The sequence below is a fragment of the Nicotiana sylvestris genome, chromosome 4 (genome assembly GCF_000393655.2).
Source record: "Nicotiana sylvestris chromosome 4, ASM39365v2, whole genome shotgun sequence".
Taxonomy (NCBI): Eukaryota; Viridiplantae; Streptophyta; class Magnoliopsida; order Solanales; family Solanaceae; genus Nicotiana; species Nicotiana sylvestris.
In genome coordinates, this window is record NC_091060.1 from 29,384,569 (window position 1) to 29,405,478 (window position 20,910).

Here is a 20,910-nt window from a genome sequence, read left to right on the forward strand (position 1 = left end):
ATTTTCTTAAATTAACCATGTGAAGATTCAACTTCTTCTTCTTCAAAATGGTACTGTAGAAGTTATAGTGGTGATACTACAACTTTCTCTTTAGCATAGTGTTTAATAAATTAATTATTTTACGTGTTCTTTGTTATAATCAAGTTTAAAATGCATTTTTGTATGTCCATGTTTGTTTTGTTCCTTCTGGTTCATCCGAATAGTTCTCAGCATGATTTCTTTTTCTTTTTGTGTTCATATAGTCATTTAAGATTCATTATTTTGCTATAAAATTTTGTTAGTTTCTTTCTAGAATTTGAAATCGAAAGTCGGTTTTTTGAAGATGATATGGAGATGAACCCAAAGCTGGCACTTGTCTTTTGTTATTTTCACATAAATGTCAACTCCACCTTTCTGAATTGTAGTATGCTATAACAAAAGGCTCCAGTGATATACATGTAGCTAACCCATTTCTTTAGGTCTTTTGTACTTATCAATTATACCACTCCATCCACAATAAAACCTCAAAACGCATGGCCCTCATTTAATTAATTTTAAATTCATAGAATTCGAGGCATGCTATTTAGCGTATTTTCTACGGCCCTCGCAAAGTTGAAAAATGTGTAGTTGCTTTAGGCGCGTAATTTAAAATTACATTCCTAAACTCGTGTGTGCATTTCATGTGACCCAAATCCAAATCCCAACAATGTTAAATAAAATGTGTCATGGACTGCGGGTGCATTTATGTGACGTGGTTCAAGACATATTTTAAATGACGTTGCAATCTTCCTAAAAATGAATAAGAGCGGTTAATAAGTTAAAATTTAACCATAGGCTAAAACATGTATTAAAATCAGATAATATGCCAATTATAACAGTTGAGCGACCGTGCTAGAACCACGAAATCGGGGAATGCCTAACACCTTCTCCCAGGTTAACAGAATTCCTTACTTGGATTTTTGTGTTCGCGGACTGTAAAACAAAGTCAATCTTTTCCTCGATTCGGGATTTGAACCGGTGACTTGGGACACCATAAATTATCCCAAGTGGCGACTCTGAATTTTTAATAATAAATAAATCTCATTTCGATTATCACTTTAAGTTGGAAAAAACTCCCTTATACCCTTTCCGGGGTGTAGGAAAAAACAGCTCTGGCGACTCTGCTGGGGAAAAGAACCCAGAATCTCTGGTTCAGGGTTCAGAATTCGAGCTTAGAATAATTGTTATTATGTGGCTTTATTTATTATCTGATTTTATTACATGTTTGGACCTAATGTGTTAAATGTTGCTTTTACCGCTTTGATATTATCTGAATTGTATATAAACTGCTACGAAACTCTTCTCTTCTCATCTTCGGGGATGTGCTCGCTGGTCGAGACTCCCTATTCTGTTAGTGTCATATCTTGAAATAAGAAAGAGGCTCGGATAAGTTACTAAGCCGGATGGCCTTTTGGTTCCCGGTACGTAGCCCCCTCCTCGGCTCGAGTTGTCCGCTCGGGTACACAAGTCTAGAACAAATACCCAGGTTTTGAACCTAGAATAACTCAGCCTCATGTCGGATCCCTAGTTGGAACGTTTGTTTGCATCATGTGCATTTGACTTTAGAGACTCAACACAGGGGTTGGGTCTGTCTAGGACAGGTGTACCTGAAATGAAAAGACCATCTTGGTGCATCCTATGTGCTACATGTTGCATTTATTCAAGGGTAAAACGGTCATTTGGCGGACCAATGATAGTTGAGGGCAAATGAAAAAAAAGAAGAAAAAGAGAGGGTGAAGTGTGAGGATGAAGCGAGTAGGGCCCAATTATATTTTTGTTACATTTTATTAAGAAAAAAAGAGCATGGAAACTTCAAAAAGATTTTGCACTTTTTATCATTTTTTCAAAAATCAAAAAAAAAGGGGAAAAAGAAAATAAAAATAAAGAAGAGTTTACATGTTTCATCATTTTTCAAAAAAAAAAAAAGAAAGAAAAGAAGAAACAAATATTTTCTCTAAATTAGTTGTTATTTTTATTTCTTGCCCGTATCCAATTTGCCCGAACTACGCATACTTGATTCTCGTCTTTCGGGGCGTGATACGTAGGCAACCCACATAGGGTCCGGTCTTCCTAGTAAATCTTAGGTTCTTGGCTTTGCAGGGTCATAGCCAAATTTTGCACTTCTAGCCACCTTTTGGTCAAATAAGTCATTTTGCAAAAATAGCGTCAATCATGTCTTGCATGTGTCTTAGGGAATATTATTGTCTCACATAGTGCTAGTTTAAGTTTTCTCATACAGGTGTGGATCTACTTACTGGATTTTGAGCATGACAGATATCTCAGGATCATTGCATTCAAGAGCTGCTCGAGGAGCCATTTTATGTTTTTGAGTCAATTGTTTTTGTTTTGTTTTCCAGTCTTGTATAGTAGTATTTAGTCTTTTAGGTGATGTTAGAGTTTGTAATAGTCAGGTTAAGTTTGCCGAGTCTTTTGTTATTGTATTTCTTATTTTGCATGTGGAAATGTGTTACAAGTCGAAAATCCAGGAAAAAAAAAGAGAAGAAATTTTGCATTTCTGTTATAAGAAATAAAAACAATCTCCTTTGAGATTGTTTTTCCTTTAGGCAATTAATATTTAGGACTTAAAATAAATTGTTTTTATATTTCCTCTACTATATTAGGACCAAAATTCATAAAAAAGAGAATTTTCTTTTAGTACTTCTTTAAGGTATTAATTCCAAAATCCAAAAAGATTTTCTTTTGAGGTGTTTCTTAGGGAAATTAGTGAAAAATAAAAATAAATTCTTTTTATTTTCATTAGAACTTTAGGATATTGTACATAGAAAAAAAACATACTTTATCCTTTGTTTATCATTAGAAATTCTTCTTTAGGCAATCAAAATTGAAATCCAAAAAATATTTTATTTTATCTTTTTCATTGCTTGTTTCGAAACCTTGCATCAGAATATCAAATAAAAATTCTAAATATTTTTCTGTGGTTCACTCTTTAGATTTTCTTCCTAAAGAAAAGGAATCAGAAAATATCTTTCTCTTCTAGAGTTTTTCCTTAATAGAGTATTTGTTTCAAAGAAAAGAAAAAAAATCCGTTAAGCTTGAGTTTAAAATAGGTTATAGAACATTAAGTTTAGAAAATTCAAAAAAAAAAAAGATTTGCTTCATTTATTTCTCTTTTCTTAGCAGAGTAGTCATCAAAGTAAAAAGAAAAGAAAAAGAAAAAGAAAAAGAAACAGAGAACGTCAGTTTGTTTCCTTTATTCCCGATCTTCCCGAACTACGCAAAGATCTGATTCATGCGGCGTCATGATACGTAGGCAACCTACATAGGGTTCGATCGAATCATTTTTTATTTATTAAAAGAAAAAAAGAAGAAAAAAAAAGAGAAAAAAACAAAAAAAAAGAGGTGAAATTATGGGATGTGAGAAATGAGAAGGAAGAAAAAGAGCGATAATTAGAAAGAAAAAAAAAGGAAAAGAAAATGAGCGAGCTAAGAAGTGCGAGGAAAGAAAAGTAAAGAGAAGATTCAAATGGACAAATTGGGATGATGCCAAGTGACCTTATGACCCTCGAAGTCATTCTAGAACCGTTAATTATGGCTAGGTGCATGGCACACAATGTGATATTTTTGCTGTTAAATACCCTAACGCTAACGTGATGTCATCATTTTGTTATATTCATAGCAGAAGGGTAGTTGGTTTGTGGTTTTTAAAGTGGTAATTTTTCTCTACAACACAAAGTCAAAAGGCAATGGCAGACAATAACAGAACTGAGTTGGTTGATACCGGTTCCCAAAAGCAGTTGGTTGAACAGGACAATGGGTTGGTTGAAGAGGTAAAGATGTTAAGACAACACATGGCGGACATGTATCAGGCTTGGATGACTGGTAAGGCACCACCCCTGCCACCACCTAGCTTCATAAATACTACCCTTACCCAAACACCGGTCACAGTGCTAGATGATCCCCCATACTCTCCAGATACACCCGCTTATCATGGCTTTCCCAACCACCCTAATAGCTCAATCACTCATCTTCCAATTACTTTTCCCAAAAATTGCCCTCCGGCCTTATCCACCATCCCCAACAATGAACACCCACTCAAAGCTCATGATGCCCAATATTACCCCTCAGAGGTTGCCCACAAGGTTCCCAACTCATACAAGCAGGATCTGCGGGATGGGCCTCATATTGTAAATGAAGAGTTCACAGGAAGAAAAGGGCGATACGGGATGCCCAGGAGGTTGAAAGGCATAGAACGTAGAACAATCCCTAAAGAACAAGCAAGGAATGAGAGACCAGTGTAGCATGTCTTACAAAGAATTGTCTATGTCCCCCGACGTTCGTCTGCCTGCGGGGTTTAAAGTGCCCAAGTTTAACTTGTATGATTGGTGTGGGGATCCGGTAGCCCATTTGAGGGATTATTGTAGTGAAATGAGAAGTGTTGACGAGAAAGATAATTTGTTGATGGCGTACTTTAGTGAGAGCCTGACTGGGGAAACTTTGGAATGGCATAATCGTCAAGATGTTGGTAAGTGGCCTACATTGGGTGACATGACTCAAGATTTTGTTCGATACTTTCAATACAGATCAGGTGTTACCCCAGACCGCTCCTCCCTATCTAAAATGGAAAAGAAACCGGAGGAAAGCTTTAGGGAGTTTGGGCTCAGGTGGATGGAGCAAGCGGTTCGAGTCAATATCCCGATTGGTAAAGAAGAAATGGTTAAGCTTTTCCTACAAGCCCAGGGGCCCACCTACTTCAGTCATTTGATCCCGGCCATGGGGAAGCCTTTCAATGATGTGTTAAAAATAGGGGAGCTAGTAGAAGAGGGAATCAAGTCATGCAAAATCATGAGTTGTTCGAAAAACATTCAGAACATCCCAATAAGCTTGGGTAGAAGAAAGAGAAACAGAAAAGATGATCCAATGGGCTTTCCCGATCAACACTTCCAGCCTCGACATCGTCCCCGTGGATATCCTTATGCACCAGATGATCCTCCCTAGTGCCACTTCTCTCCACAGAACTCCCAAAGTCATACATCACTCTCCCAGTACCCAGCTCCACAAAATGCCTATCTACCTCCACGAGCCTATCGAAAACCCCCTGGATCAGGTTTCCGGCCCAATCAAGCATTTAAGAATGAGAGGTTGCTGAAAAAAGAAAAGGCTTTCACCCCATTGGGAGTGTCATATGCCAGTTTGTTCCAAAAGTTGAAGCAATTGGACATGTTGAAGCTGATTCATATAAAAATGCCAAACCCTCTATCAAAGAAGTTTGATTTTTCTCAAAGGTGCGCATATTGCTCAGATGCCTCGGGGCATGACATAGAGAAGTGTTGGAATCTGAAGAAAGCAATTCAGAAGCTTATTGATGCAGGTGTCATTGTCGTGCAAAATCCAGATGCAGCAGACACTAGCCAAAGTCCATCGCCTACTCGCAATGAGACGCATATGGTGAGTATGATTTGTTTTGAAAAGGAATATGAAGATTCTTCTGAGATCCTCGAAGGCCCACGCGCTGCAAAGTTTTCAATGTTATCAGAGGTTGATCTTAAGAACGAACCAGCAAAGGGAACCCTAAAGCAATTTGTTAAGAACAATGTGATGGAAGTTCGTGAAGGTCCTAGTAATGTTGATGTAGAATTCAGTGGATAAGATGCCGAGCTTGGCAATTGGAGAGGCGCTCCTGTCTTGGTTAGACAGGGAGGAGTTTTGGTGGTTTATTTTGTTGTCATTTCTGTTGTCCGGGTTATTTCAGGGTTGTAATCCAGATATTGTCTTGTGACTCAAACCCTTCCATCCTCTTATTTTGCCTAGTTTATTTAGTCTAGTAGCCTGCTTAGTGTTTTCTAGGTTTGTTCTAGGTTTGTAACACCAGTCTAGTTTGTCTGTTTTGTTGTCCAAATCCTTTCACCATCTGTCTAATTCAAGTTTCTATTTTTTGTTATTTTTAGTCATTTTTGTTTAGTTCTCTTTTCCTTTTATAGTCTTTTTCATGTTGACTCTAGTGACGTGACATGCACGCGTAATTCTCAGCCTGGTTTTAAAAGTCAGTTTAATCATGAAGCAATAAAACAATGTTGAAGATGTAAGGACATTTGAGGGAAATAAGTAAAGGCATTTTGAGATCACTTCAAGCCCGAATTGTGTGAAACTGGGGCAGATAGAACATAAAGAACCCCTATTGAAATAGATCCCACCGCATCAATTTGAAGATAAAAGCAAGTTTGCACCAAATTTATAGGGGGCCGTTCGTGGTAATGAGAGTGAGAGTGTTGTCCAATGGTGCTTTGTATATAACAAATGTAGAAGGCGAATGTATGGGTACGGTCATCAAGTCTGGCGCAACCAAAAGATGTTACAAATGTTTTCCTTGGTTTGTTTAATTGTGTTGTTTGTACTTGGCATGTTTTGAAGGTTGGAATGACGAAGACATTTTGTTCTGCTATCTAAACACTTTATCCCTCGTTATCCCTTTTGAGCCTTATTTATTTTCTTTCATACCCCTCTATCGGAATCAGTAGCGAATATCAGAAACACAAGCATGAACGATAAGAAAAGGAAGAAAGAAAAAGAGAAAAAAAGGAAAGAGAAAGAAAGAAAGAAAAAGAGAAAAAAAAGAAGAAAAAAATAATAAAAAGAAAAAGAGAAAAGCAAAAGAGAAAAAAGATAGAAGAAAGAGAAAAGAAAAAAAAACACAACAAACAAAGTAATTTCTATGACATGAACTACGTTCGAACTGATTCCTTTTAAGGAGACGTAGGCAGCCTCACGGTTCTGTCCCATCAAAATAAAAATCCAAAAGTCCCCAAGCAAAGAAACTGGGGCAGAAGTTGTGTTTGCTGTAAGAAATCTGATTCCAAAAGTTGTAATTTTAAACCCATGTCGAAACTGTTTTGAGCCTTTGATACCCTTTCTTTCTAACCATATCCAAAAGCCCACATTACGGTCCAAAGAAAGACCTTACGACCAGTCTTCGAGAGATGCCAAGTCGAGCAAATAGAGGTGATTCATATCAAGGTAACACTCTGGTCCAAGCAGGAAAAGTAATGAAAATGAGAGAGTCTTATCGGTGAAAACCCTCATAGGCACCGTAAGGCGACGAGAGTTGAGAGAAATATAAATGAGAGAGTCTTATTGGTGAAAACCTTCACGGGCACCTTGAGGCGACGAAAGTTGAGAGAAAAAATCAAATGAGAGAGGCTTGATGGTGAAAACCCTTTGGGCACTACAAGTCGAATAAGGATTGTAAATCAGATTGGATAATTGGAGAATTGAAGCCCAGTTTCACGGCTTAGAGGGTACAACAATAGTTGAACATCAGACTTGCTTGACAGAATAGGCCACAAGTGCATGTCATGGTCGTTAGAGTTGGTATCCAATCTGATAGGTTTCTCCTTTGTAGTTTTCTTGTTAGGAATCATCTCTTTCCCTTGTCCTTTACTCTGTTTCTTTTGTCGTGTTTTCTGAGTCTGTTTGGTCAAAACAAGTGAAACGACTTCAAAATTTTCCACCAGCTTTCCAAGTGCACAAAATGAGATCTGGCTAGCACATCAAAGCGTCATAAGTCAGGAAAGAACAACAAGAGCACTGAGTTGGTAACAATCAACATGCGTTGGGATCCATGTGAAATACAAGGGACAAAAAAGGTGGTAAACCAGTGACAAGCAAGATCTTCCATGCATAAATCAAAGCTATCATGGCAAGTGATGGAGCAATAGACCTCAAGACCAAGGCCAGTGATTTAAATCAGGAAAGAACAACGTGCGCATTGAAGTTGGTAATAATCAATATACTATGGGGATCATGTGAAACACAAAGGTTTGGTAGATGTTGGTTCATGAGCAATGCAACAGATAGAAGGTATTGGGTCTGAACGGATCAGAGGTATTTTCTGTGATAAGGGTGACAGAGAAAGTGGCCAGTCAATAAATAGGCAAGGTCTTTCAAGTTGAAACCAAAGTTATCATAGGAAGTGAAGGAGCAATCGCCCTCAAAGTCAATGCCACAAACCAATCACCATATTTATAAACTCACAAGTTCTCTTTGTTTGAAACAGGGACAAAAATTGTGTCCAAATCAAAGCTTGGAAGTTTGATTTTTTTCAAGTGTCATGCCAAAATTTTGTCAGCCCAAAGGCGGTTTGATAATGGGAAAGGAAAATTTGTTCGACCTGTAGGAACCCTCCATGAGGAAAAGCATAGTTCAGAGGCAAGGAATTTTGTTCGTTCTACAGATATCCTCCAGAAAGAAAGCATGGCTCAGGTAAGTTCATTCTCGGCTTTTCAGGACCCTCCTGGACAATGTGATTTAGTTCTAAGACCTTCATAGAAAATAATATTTAGCATAAGTTTTACCTTTAGGAAATAGAATTTAGCTTTGAAATTGTCACTTTTAAGGTGAGATTTATTTTGAAATTTTCAGGACCCTCCTGGAAAATGGGACTTAGTTTAAAATTCAAAATACACGACTGAGTAGCAAGATCTGGCATAAATGTACCCCAAAAGAATATTAGTTGGTTTCAAAATTTCCATTCTGGAGATAGAATTTAGTTAGGAGTTGTCAGGACCCTTCTGGAAAATAGGACCTAGTTTGAAATTTAAAACAGTCATGAGTAGTAAAATCTAGCATAAATGTATCCCAAGGAATAAGATGGTTTTAAAGTTCGCATGTTTAAGATATGATTCAATTAGGAGTTTTCAGGACCCTCCTAGATAATGGGACCTAGCTTTGAGATCTCCATTAGATAACAAGGTTTAGCATAAGTTCTTGTTGTAGGGTAATATAATTTAGCCGTAGAATTGTCACTCTTAAGATAAGACTTGATTTAAGAGTTGTCAGGGCCCGCCTGGATAATGGGACGTAGTTTAAAACTGGTTTGGATAACAAGATTTAGCATAAGACATACCCTTCAGTAGATATAATTTAGCTCTAAAATTGTCATTTAATTAAGAATTGCCAGGACCCTCCTGGATAATGGGGAGTAGTTTAAGACCTCCTTAGATAACAAGATATAGCTTAGATTTAAAATCGTCGTTTAGTTAAGAGTTGTCAGGACCCCCTGGATAATGGGACCTAGCTTTCAAATTCTTAGTAATATTTGGTGATGTGATTCAGTTTAAACTCACAGATGCGCCCAACTACCAAACTGGAGCAAAAAATTTTCTTTTGTTTTGTCTATTTTTGTTAAAGTCAGGTGCCCATCTGAAGAATAGGGAGAACAACACGGATATCAAAGATAAGAGTGTGACCAAGTACTAGCAATCGGGCGTCAACCTAGAGAACAAGGAACAACAGTTAAAGTATTAGCAATCAGGCATCCACCTGGAGAACAAGGAACAACAGTTCGAGTTTAGGCAATCAGGAGCCCACCTGGAGAACAAGGGAAAACAAATCAGGTTTCAAGGAAGATTGGCACAAGTATTGGTAATCAAGCACCCACCTGGAGGAATGGGGGAGAACAAGTCAAAGAAAAGAAGTTTCAAGAAGAAGATGGACCAAGTTTCAGAAATCAGGCATCCACCTGGAGAACAAGGAAAGACGGTTGAAATTTCAGCAGTCAGGAGCCCACCTGGAGAACAAGGGAATACATTCGAGTTTTAGTAGTCAGGATCCCACCTGGAGAGCAAGGGAATACATTTCGAGTTCAGCAATCAGGAACCTTCCTAGAGAACAAGAGAATACATTTCAAGTTTCAGCAGTCAGGAACCCACCTGGAGAACAAGGGAATACATTCGAGTTTTAGCAGTCAGGAGCCCACCTGGAGAGCAAGGGAATACAATTCCATTTTTGGCAATCAGGCGCCCACCTGGAGAGCAAGAGAATACAATTCAAGTTTTGGCAATCAGGCGCCCACCTGGAGAGCAAGGGAATACAATTCAAGTTTTGGCAATCAGGCGCCCATCTGGAGAGCAAGGGAATACAGTTCAAGTATTGGTAATCAGGAACCCACCTGAAGAACGAAGGGAAGCAGCAAGTCAAGTGTTGGTAATCAGGAGCCCACCTGAAGAACGAAGGGAAGCAGTTCAAGTTTCGAGGAAAAGCAGTGCAAGTATTGACAATCAGGAGCCCACCTAGAGAACGAAGGGAAGCAACAAGGTTCAAAGGAGTTCAGCAATCAGGAAACCACCTGAAAAACGAAGGGAAGCAGTTCAAGTTTCGAGGAACAGCAACGCAAGTGTTGGTAATCAGGAGCCCACCTGGAGAACGAAGGGAAGCAGCAAGGTTCAAAGGAAGACAACAATCAGGAGCCCACTTGAAGAACAAAGGGAAAACATCTCAGAATGCAATTCAAGTCAGCAACAAAAGAATCTCACTTAGAGAGTACAAGTCAGCAGGGCAGCAGAAACTGCAAGTTCAAGATATAGATAGGATTCTTGTAATTCGTATATCATAGTTTAGTCTGGCTTCTTTTATTTTGTCACGGTGTAATAAAGAGTTCAATAAGCAGCAATAGCAGCAAAATCACAGCTCTTCGGTAGTACCAGCTACCAAAACTTCTTGAACTACATGCAACTTGATTCCCCTATAACCCGGGATATGTAGGCTGTCCAAAACCAAGACTCGGTTGCACCCTTTCTATTTTCTCTTATCCTTATTTCTTCCCTTTTAAATAAAAATATGTTCAAAAATTAGTCACATGGCTCACATTATCTTTGCTTGAAAACTCTTCATGTTTCCAAACAAAGAGGGGCAGCTGTGAGCACCTAATTTTTGATAATATTTAATTTTTTATCACTTCTTCTATATAAATATTTTAGGGGGTTTAACCTATAATTTTTAGCTTTGTTACACTTTTTATTATAGGGTAAAAATACAAAATTTAAAAGGTGAATTATTACTATTAATATTATTTTATTTTTATTTTTATTTTAAAATAATAAAAAAATTCTGAAAAAATATTAATTTTTTTTAATTTTCAGGAGTTATTTAAAAAATAAGAAAAAGGAAAGTATTGAATAAAAAAAGTAAAAGTAGGTGGAATTCTCTTTTAAAAAGTAAAAGAAAGTAGAAAATTAAAAAAATAAAAGTAAAAGAAAGTTGGAATTAAAAAATAAATATAAAGGTATCTGAAAATTAAAAAAATTTAAAGTAAAAGAAAGTAACATTTTTAATAGAAAAGCAAAAGAAAGTGGATTATTTTTAAGAAAAGTTAAATAAGTGGAATTCTCTTTTAAAAAGTAAAAAAAGTGGGATTTTAAATAAGATAAAAGTAATTAAAGTTAGAATTTAAAAAATAAAAGTAAAGAAAGGTGGGATTTTTTTTATAAAAAAATAAAAGCAATTTGTAAGTGAGATTTCTTTTAATTAAAAAATAATAAAATATTTTTTAAAAAAAAATCTGAAAAATCTCGAAAGTTTTGCTATAAATAGAAGAGAAAATTTGAGAAGAAAAAAAAAAGAGGGGGAGGAGAGAAATTTAGGTTGAAGGTTTTCATTAAATATTTCTTTCAACATTTCGGGCCTTAAATCTTGGGTTTGAAGAAGAGTTGATAGAGATTTTGTTGTTGCTGGTGTATTGACTCTACAACTTTCAGATTTTATTCATTTGAATTCACTCTCTTGTAGGTATGTAATTCAAGCTCTTGAGTTAAAAAATGTCGGAGCATCTTTATTGAAGCAGAAGTAAATTGATTTGGTTCTTTTGATAAAGTTTCTTTCGTATTGGATCTGTTCGCATGAATGATGTTTCTTTGATTGAGTGAATTGAGATTTGCAAATGTTAACGTTATTTTAGTATATTCATGACTCTGTCTCATTTTTGTTTTTTTTTTTTATTTTTTTTTACTTTTTTTTATTTTTCTTGGCTCATGACTTGTAACTAGCAGGTATTGTTTTGTTTATATTTAGATTTCAAGATCATGTAGCACCATGTTCATATTTTGAAATTTAAAAAAGTATGTGAAGTTGAACAATTTGTCAACGTTAAGATGTAAAAAAAAAATAGATTGCGTTAGTAGAATGATCTAATCTTCAATTTATATTATTGGCTGCATATTTTCTTAAATTAACCATGTGAAGATTCAACTTCTTCTTCTTCAAAATGGTACTGTAGAAGTTATAGTGGTGATACTACAACTTTCTCTTTAGCATAGTGTTTAATAAATTAATTACTTTACGTGTTCTTTGTTATAATCAAGTTTAAAATGCATTTTTGTATGTCCATGTTTGTTTTGTTCCTTCTGGTTCATTCGAATAGTTCTTAGCATGATTTCTTTTTCTTTTTGTGTTCATATGGTCATTTAAGATTCATTATTTTGCTATAAATTTTTGTTAGTTTCTTTCTAGAATTTGAAATCGAAAGTCGGTCTTTTGAAGATGATATGGAGATGAACCCAAAGCTGGCACCTGTCTTTTGTTATTTTCACATAAATGCCAACTCTACCTTTCTGAATTGTAGTATGCTATAACAAAAGGCTCCAGTGATATACATGTAGCTAACCCATTTCTTTAGGTCTTTTGTACTTATCAATTATACCACTCCATCCACAATAAAACCTCAAAACGCATGACCCTCATTTAATTAATTTTAAATTCATAGAATTCGAGGCATACTATTTAGCGTATTTTCTATGGCCCTCGCAAAGTTGAAAAATGTGTGGTTGCTTTAGGCGCGTAATTCAAAATTACCTTCCTAAACTCGGGTGTGCATTTCATGTGACCCAAATCCAAATCCCAACAACGTTAAATAAAATGTGTCATGGACCGCGGGTGCATTTATGTGACGTGGTTTAAGACATATTTTAAATGACGTTGCAATCTTCCTAAAAATGAATAAGAGCGGTTAATAAGTTAAAATTTAACCATAGGCTAAAACATGTATTAAAATCAGATAATAGGCCAATTATAACAGTTGAGCGACCGTGCTAGAACCACGGAACCGGGGAATGCCTAACACCTTCTCCCGGATTAACAGAATTCCTTACCCGAATTTTTGTGTTCGTGGACTGTAAAACAGAGTCAATCTTTTCCTCGATTCGGGATTTGAACCGGTGACTTGGTGTCATTATCCCAAGTGGCGACTCTGAATATTTAATATTAAATGAATCCCGTTTCAATTGTCACTTTAAGTTCAAAAAAACTCTCTTATACCCTTTCCGAGGTGTAGGAAAAAAGGAGGTATGACACCAATGACATAAGAGGCTTCACCCATATCTTTCATCTCAAAATTCTGGATAAGGAACTGTTTAGTCTCGTGCCACAATCCCAAGTCACTACTTGCAAGCAAAATATCATTCACATATAGGACTAGAAAAATATATTTGCTCACACTTATCTTAAGGTATATAAACTGATCAATGATGTTCTCCGTAAATCCAAATGAAAAAACAACATTATGAAATTTAATATACCATTGGCGGGAAGCCTTCTTTAGCCCATAAATGGATTTATTCAACTAGCAAACAAGGTGACTTTTGTCCTTATCACAAAATCCTTCAGGCTGGCGCATGTATACCTCCTCTTTAAGATCTCCATTCAGGAAAGCTGTTTTCACATCCATTTGTTGTAACTCTAAATCAAAATGAGCTACTAATGCCATGATTATTCTCAATGAATCCTTCTTTGATACTGGAGAGAAGGTTTCATGGTAAGCAATGCCTTCCCTTTGAGTAAAATCCTTGGCTACAAGTCTGGCTTTATATCGTTCGATATTACCCGATGAGTCTCTTTTAGTTTTAAAGACCCACTTGGAACCTATGGTAAAGGATTCTTTTGGTAATTCGATGAGATTCCAGACTTTATTTTTAGCCATAGATTCTAACCCTTCTTTTATGGCATCATACCAAAGTGTGGAGTTTTCTCCACTCATGGCTTGTGAAAACGAGCATGGATCATCTTTTAGTCCAATATCATATCAGACTCTTGGAGATATACAACATAGTCGATAGAAATAGCTGATTTTCGAATTCTTGAGGATTTTCTCACTCCCACTGGTTCAGACAATTCTTCAGTGGGTTCAGGTAAAGCGGGTTGATCTTCATGTGGCTCCTCAAGTGGTAGTGGCTCTTGAACTTGTTGTTGTTCAGATAATTTATGAGAATTTTTCTGAGCAACATTCAAGTTCCCAATATATAAAGGTACCACAGGTGGTTCCCTTATTTCTTCCAATTCCACCCTTTGAGTCAAACCACTCCCACTCTCTTCATGCTCCTCACAAAATTTAGCATTTCTAGCTTCAACAATTTTAGGAGAATGAGAAGGACAATAAAACCTAAATCCCTTAGAGTTAACCGCATAACCTATAAAATAACCGCTTATTGTTCTTTCATCCAACTTCTTTAGTTGTGGGTTATAAACCCTCACTTCAGTTGGACATCCCCAAATATGTAAATGGTTTAAACTAGGTTTCCATCCTTTCCATAACTCAAAAGGTGTCTTTGGGACAGCCTTGGATGGAACCCTATTTAAAATATACACAGAGGTTTTTAAGGCTTCACTCCATAAGGATAAAGGTAAACTTGATCTGCTAATCATGCTTCTTACCATATCCATTAATGTTCGGTTCCTTCTCTCTATCACACCATTTTGTTGTGATGTTCCTGGCATAGTATATTGAGCAATTATACCTTCACTTTTAAGGAACTCAGTAAATGGACCCTTAACTTGTCCCTTATCTGTATACCTACCATAATATTCTCTACCCATATCAGATCTTACAATTTTGATCTGAGCACCAGTTTGTTTCTTTACTTCTGTTTTGTAAACTTTAAAAGCATCAAATGCTTTTGATTTGTTAAACAGAAAATAGAGATACATATATCTTGAATAGTCATCAATAAAAGAGATAAAATATCTCTCACCAATCAAGCAAGGGGTAGGAAAAGGTCCACATATGTTTGTATGTATCATCTCAAGTAATTGAGAACTCCTTTTGGCACCTTTAGTTGATTTGTTGGTTTGCTTACCCTTTATGCAGTCCACACAAGTCCCAAAGTCAGAAAAATCAAGAGCTTTTAGAACTCCATCATTAACCAACCTTTTGACTCTATCAATAGAGATGTGTCCCAATCTCTTGTGCCAAAGACTAGATGAGTTCTCATTGATAATACATCACTTAGTGCCAATTTCTTTATCATGCAAAGTTAAAACATTGCATTCAAATGTGGGGTCTAGCTCAAGTTTATATAAATTTCCATTCAAATTTCCAAAACCAATAACTTTATTATCTTTCAAAAGTTTCATAGAAGGATGATGAAAATTCAAATCATATCTACTAATCGATAGTCTTGAAAGAGAAATTAAATTTCTAGAATATTTTGGAACATTAAAAGTATTTTCTAAATCTAAGTAAAAACCATCCTTTAAAATGAGCCTATAATTCCCCACGTGAACGCGTCCTATTTCCAGAATAGACGTATTGTTCACTTCCTATCGGCTTCCTCTGAGTTAGAAAGCCCTGCATGATTTTGGCAATGTGAATTGTAGCACCAGAATTAATCCACCATGTATTATCAGAAACTTTAGTAAAATTAAATTCATAACATACAAAGGTAAAATTACCTTTCTTCTCAAGCCATTTCTTGTATCTCAAGCACCTTTGAGAAGTGTTCCCAATTGTCAAAGGTGCTTTTCTTCTTCATGGGAATACTTCTGCCCTTCTTTGCATTTCTCTTACCATGAGTCACCATATTAACACTTTCAGATGTCTCATGCTTCAACCTCTCTTCTTCTTGAACACACATGGTAAAAAGTTCATTGATTAACCATTTATCCTTATGTGTGTTGTAAGAAATATTGAACGAACCATATTCCGCAGGAAGTGAGTTGAGAATGAAATGCACAAGAAATGGTTCAAACATATCAACCTCAAGGGACTTGAGTTTAGCAGCAATGTCTCTCTTCTCCATAATGTGCTCACGCACTATACGACTTCCGTCGAAAGTCATACTTGAGAGCCTCTTCATAAGGGTGCTGGCTAATGCCTTGTCAGAGCTTACGAATTGTTCATCAATTGCCTTCATATAAGCTTTGACCTTATCGCTATTAGGGATAGAACCCCTAATGCTTTGGCTTATGTGGGCTTTTATGAGCATTAAACTTAAGTGATTAGATCGCTCCCACTACTCATAATTAGCCTTAGTAGCTGGCATACTTAATTCCATGGGAATAGGTAGTTCATCCACACGGAGTGCCAAGTCCAGATTCGAGCACCCTAAAGTGAGAAAGACTTTCTCCTTCCATTCAGCATAATTGTCACCAGAAAGCATTGGAATTCGAGCATTCTCATTAAAAATAGCGGTAGGAAAAGCGGTAAAGACTGCAAAACAAGGATAAACATACATAAGCTATGAAGTACAATCCATCAAGGTGAATCGCGTAAAATACCGATTCTTCGTAAATTCTAGACCTTCCTGTGGGCAGAGGTTACAACCCATGCATAGAATTTACTTTACTTTATTAGACTAGTAAACCAAAACACATAGAAATTAATCTGTACCTGTGGACATAAGATAATTTCCAACTCAAAAGTTTACTATCTCATTCCAATTAATCTCACCAAAATGGTTACCTCCCTATAGGGCCGGGTTTACCATTTTAATAAGATAATCGGATAAAATAGATGTCATTATAATATTAATTTTAATCACAAAACTTTATGTGATTAAACAACTTAGTTTCTTTTATATCAACTACTCAAGATGCTGTGGCTACTCCTAAATACATAATACAAAAGAAAATTTCAAAATTGACATCTTACAATGATAAGCCTTTATAATTGACTTTCACTAGAATATTGATTTGTTTCAAAGTGGAGATACAAAGTATAGGCAGGATGCCTATATATCCTCAAATAATTCTTATAATTAAACTAAATATTATAAAAACTTCCAAAGATTTCAACGAACACATATGTTATATTACATAACTGAAGACCAAAGTGTTTGTCAAAGTCTCACTAGGCAATTCCTCCAGATTATTAGTACTTTGAATTGGCCAGTGCTTCAAGAACACTTCAAAATTCTTTGTTTTAAAAGGCAACAACTAAATACTTGTACCAGAAAATAAAGTTTAACTTTGAAAAGATAATATACGAATGTAAGCACGTGATTTTTGACCCTTCCCGGGAATTTTTACATTCTTAGCTTAAATATTTAATTTAGGACTAATATAGCCATTTTGACTATTTTTACTTTATTTTTCTCGCAAAAGAAAAAAATTACAAAAAAAATATATATAAATTTTAGTTTATGTATCTCTCATAAACTTGAAAAAATACAAAAATTGTACTTTATTTTGGTACTTTATATAAATTCGAAAATTACAAAAAAATATAGTTCTATTAATGTTTGCAGTCATTATTAATTTTGGAAAAATACAAAAAAAATATTACTTCATATTTTATCTTTATTAAAAAACGAAAATTACAGAAAAATAGTTTTATTAATATTTTATAGTCATTTTAATTTGGAAAAAATACAAAAAAATATTACCTCATATTTTATCTTAATATTTAAAAAAAAACGAAAATTACAAAAAATAGTTTTATTAATATTTTGTAGCTATTTTAAATCTTGAAAAATATTTAAAAAGATATAGTTTTGTTTAAATACTAGTCTTATTTTTGGTAGTTATTTTGCTTACATAGGACTAGTTAAGCAACGTGTTCCTATTTCTCGGGTCCGGGCAAAAGAATAATATTCGGGTTCAAACTACCCGGTTTTAGGCCTAATTTTCGGACCTAGCCCATAATAAACCGTGTCCAGGACACATGGGGAACCCCACCACGCGTGGGGGACATAAACCTTGAACCCCACCACGCGTGGGGCTCATTTTTCTTGGCAAAACATTACAAAACACGGACAAACAAGCCAAAAAGGGGGACTTCCGTTTTTTTTGAGAGATAGCTACTGTAGACCTTCTTCTTAAAAAGAAGAAGGAGAAAACCTACTGAAAGGACCACTGTTCCTCCGTCTTCCTTAAAAAACCAAAAAAAAACCTACTGGAAAGGCCCTTCGACCACCGGACCACCCTTCTCCTCCCAAACACCACCCCGATGCCATAACCGAAAACCCTCACGTCCCGCGACCAACCAGTCACCACCTTTCGGCACCCCCACGTACCATCTCCGTCGACCCACTACCAACCTGCAACCACCCATCACCAAACGACCACTCCGTCCCGGCCAGCTGACCCTCTCCGTCTCCCCTGCATCGTCAACAAACACCCAAACCCCACGTCCCAAGGAGCAGTCGACAAAAAAACCAGTCCACCAAAACCTCCGACCACCCTAAACCATCGTCAAACAACCATCACCCCGTCGAGCAGCAGCCGTTGCTGCTGCTGCTGTGTCACCTTCCCCAGCGCCACGACCAACAGCAACAACCAGTTTCCCTGTCGTTTCCTCACGCCCAGCAGTGGATCAAACGACCACTGAACACCGTCCAAACACTACTGCTTCAGCTACACTGTCCAAACGCGACCACCACTGCTTCAACTGATGTTATCGTTGTTCTTTCACTGTTGTCGTGCAGTCCGTTGAGGTCGTCTTTGTTCGTCGAGGTCCGGCGCGTCGAGTCCGTCCGTTGAAGTCGATGTTGAGGTTCGGTCCATGGCTCTATGCGTTTCTGTTTATTCAGGTTAGTAAGCCTCGATGTATTAGATAAAGAAATTTTACGTTCAATGTTCGAAGTTGCAATATATCAATTGATATGATAATTTTCTGCTTATGTGTTCATCGTATGCATTTTTGCTCATTTTGCGTTATGTGATTCCTGTTTATTTGATGTCATGTAATTAAGTTGGGTTAATTGTTCTACGACGCAAGTTTGATGTTAATTTGTTCGTGGCCCTTTGCTTAGTTCATTCGGATAAAATTGGCATTAGTACTCGTTGTTACTACTCCCGAAACACTCGTTCGCTAAACTCATTTTATTAATTTTTTGACAAGTTATGAGATTTTAGTTGTAAAGAAGTCGTAAGGTTAGTATTGTTAAAGGCGTAGAAATGACATCCTTTAAAAATAAATAAATAATAATAATAAATAATAATAATAATAATAATAAAATAAATAAAATGAGACGAGCCTCGCCGAAAAAAAAATACAAGCTGCGGGGCCCTCTAAATGTATATATTAAATACTTAGATTCCGGGACGGGCCGTTAGCAAATTTCACGGCCTTACCCAAAATAATAATGCGCTAGTTGCTCTAGGCGCGCCTTTAATAATTTAATTTTCCTAAACTCGGATGCACATTTATGTGACCCAAATCTAAATCTCGACGGACTCGAAATGTGTCTCTAATCACGGTTATATTGATTATGGCGTGGCCCGAGATGCATTTCCCTGACGTTGCAAATCCCTTTAAAAAAATAAGAATGAGATGAGCCTCGCCGAATAAAAAACACAAATTGCGGGGCCCTCAGCAAATAAAATTACTTAGAATTCGGGAGGGTCGTTTAGCGAATTTCACGGCCTCCGCAAAATAATAACGCGATAGTCTCTTTAGGCGCGCGTTTAATAATTTACTTTCTTAAACTCAGGTGTGCATTTCATGCGACCCAAATCCAAATCTCAAAACATCAAATAAAATGCATTCCAGATTGTGGGTGCATTTCATGTGACGCAGTCCAAAGACGTGTTTTAAGCGATGTTCACATTCTTGTAAAAACAATAATAATAAAGCGGTTAAAAGTTTGAATTTGCACATAAGTTCATACTTGTATAAAATCAGATAATCAAGCCGAATATAACAATTGAGCGACCGTGTTAGAACCACGGAACTCGGGAATGCCTAACACCTTCTCCCGGGTTAACAGAATTCCTTATCCGGATTTCTGGTATGCAGACCATAATATAGAGTCATTCTTTTCCTCGATTCGGGATTAAAATTGGTGACTTGGGACGCCCTGAATCTCCCAAGTGGCGACTCTGAAATAAATAAGCAAATCCCGTTTCGATTGTCCTTTAATTGGGAAAAACTCCCCTGCGCCCCCTCGGGCGCGGAAAAAGGAGGTGTGACAGCTCTGGCGACTCTGCTGGGGAATTGGCCCAGAACCACTGGTTCAGGGTTAAGAATTCGAGCTTAAAATAATTGTTATTATTTGGCTTTATCTATTATCTGATTTTTACATGTTTGAGCCTAATGTGTTAAATGCTGCTTTTACTGCTTTGATATTATTTGAACTGTATATAAACTGTGCCGAAACCCATATCCTTTCTGAGTCTTCTGAATCATGAAGAAGGGTGTACTTCGTACGACTTCTTTTCTGTATAGTGTCAAATCCCAATTTAGAACGAGGTTCGGACAAGTTGCTAAGCCGGTGAAGCTTCTGTATTCCCGGTACGCTGCCCCCCCTCGGCTCGAGCTGTCCGCTCGGGTAAGCCAGGTCTAGAACAAACACCCAGGTTCTGAAACCCAGTATGACAAAACCGCTGCTGGAAATTAAACCCAGAACCACTGGTTCAGGGCTCAAGGATTCAAGCTTAGAATAATTGTTATATTTGGCTTTATTATCCGATATATATTGCATGTTTTGACATAACATACTAAATGTTGTCTTTTACCGCTTTGATATTATCTGAATTGTATATAAACTGTGCCGAAACCCTTCTCTTCTTACCTCCGGGGATGTGCTTACTGGTTGAGACTCCCTATTCTGTTAGTGTCATACCCTAAATAAAAGAGGCTCGGAAAGTTTCTAAGCCGGCTGGCCTTTTGGTTCCCGGAAAGGAGCTCCTTCCTCAGCTCGAGTTGTCCGCTCGGGTACACTGTCTAGAACACCGACCCAGGTTTTTGAACCTAGTATAACAAAGCCACATGCCGGATCCCTAGTAGGAACGTTTATTTGCATCATGTGCATTTGACTTAGGGGACTCAACATAGGGGTTGGGTCCGTCTAGGACAAGCAACCTGAAAATAATAGACAATCTTTCGGCATCCTATGTGCTACATGTTGTATTTAGTCAAGGGCGTATGGGTCATTTGGTCATTTCCAGCAT

At 36.9% G+C, this 20,910-nt stretch overlaps 1 pseudogene; it reads left to right on the forward strand.

Annotated features, from left to right (window-relative positions):
- The window catches only part of LOC104225375 (pentatricopeptide repeat-containing protein At1g03100, mitochondrial-like), a 39,058-nt pseudogene that overhangs the window by 4,179 nt on the left and 13,969 nt on the right, over positions 1–20,910 (forward strand).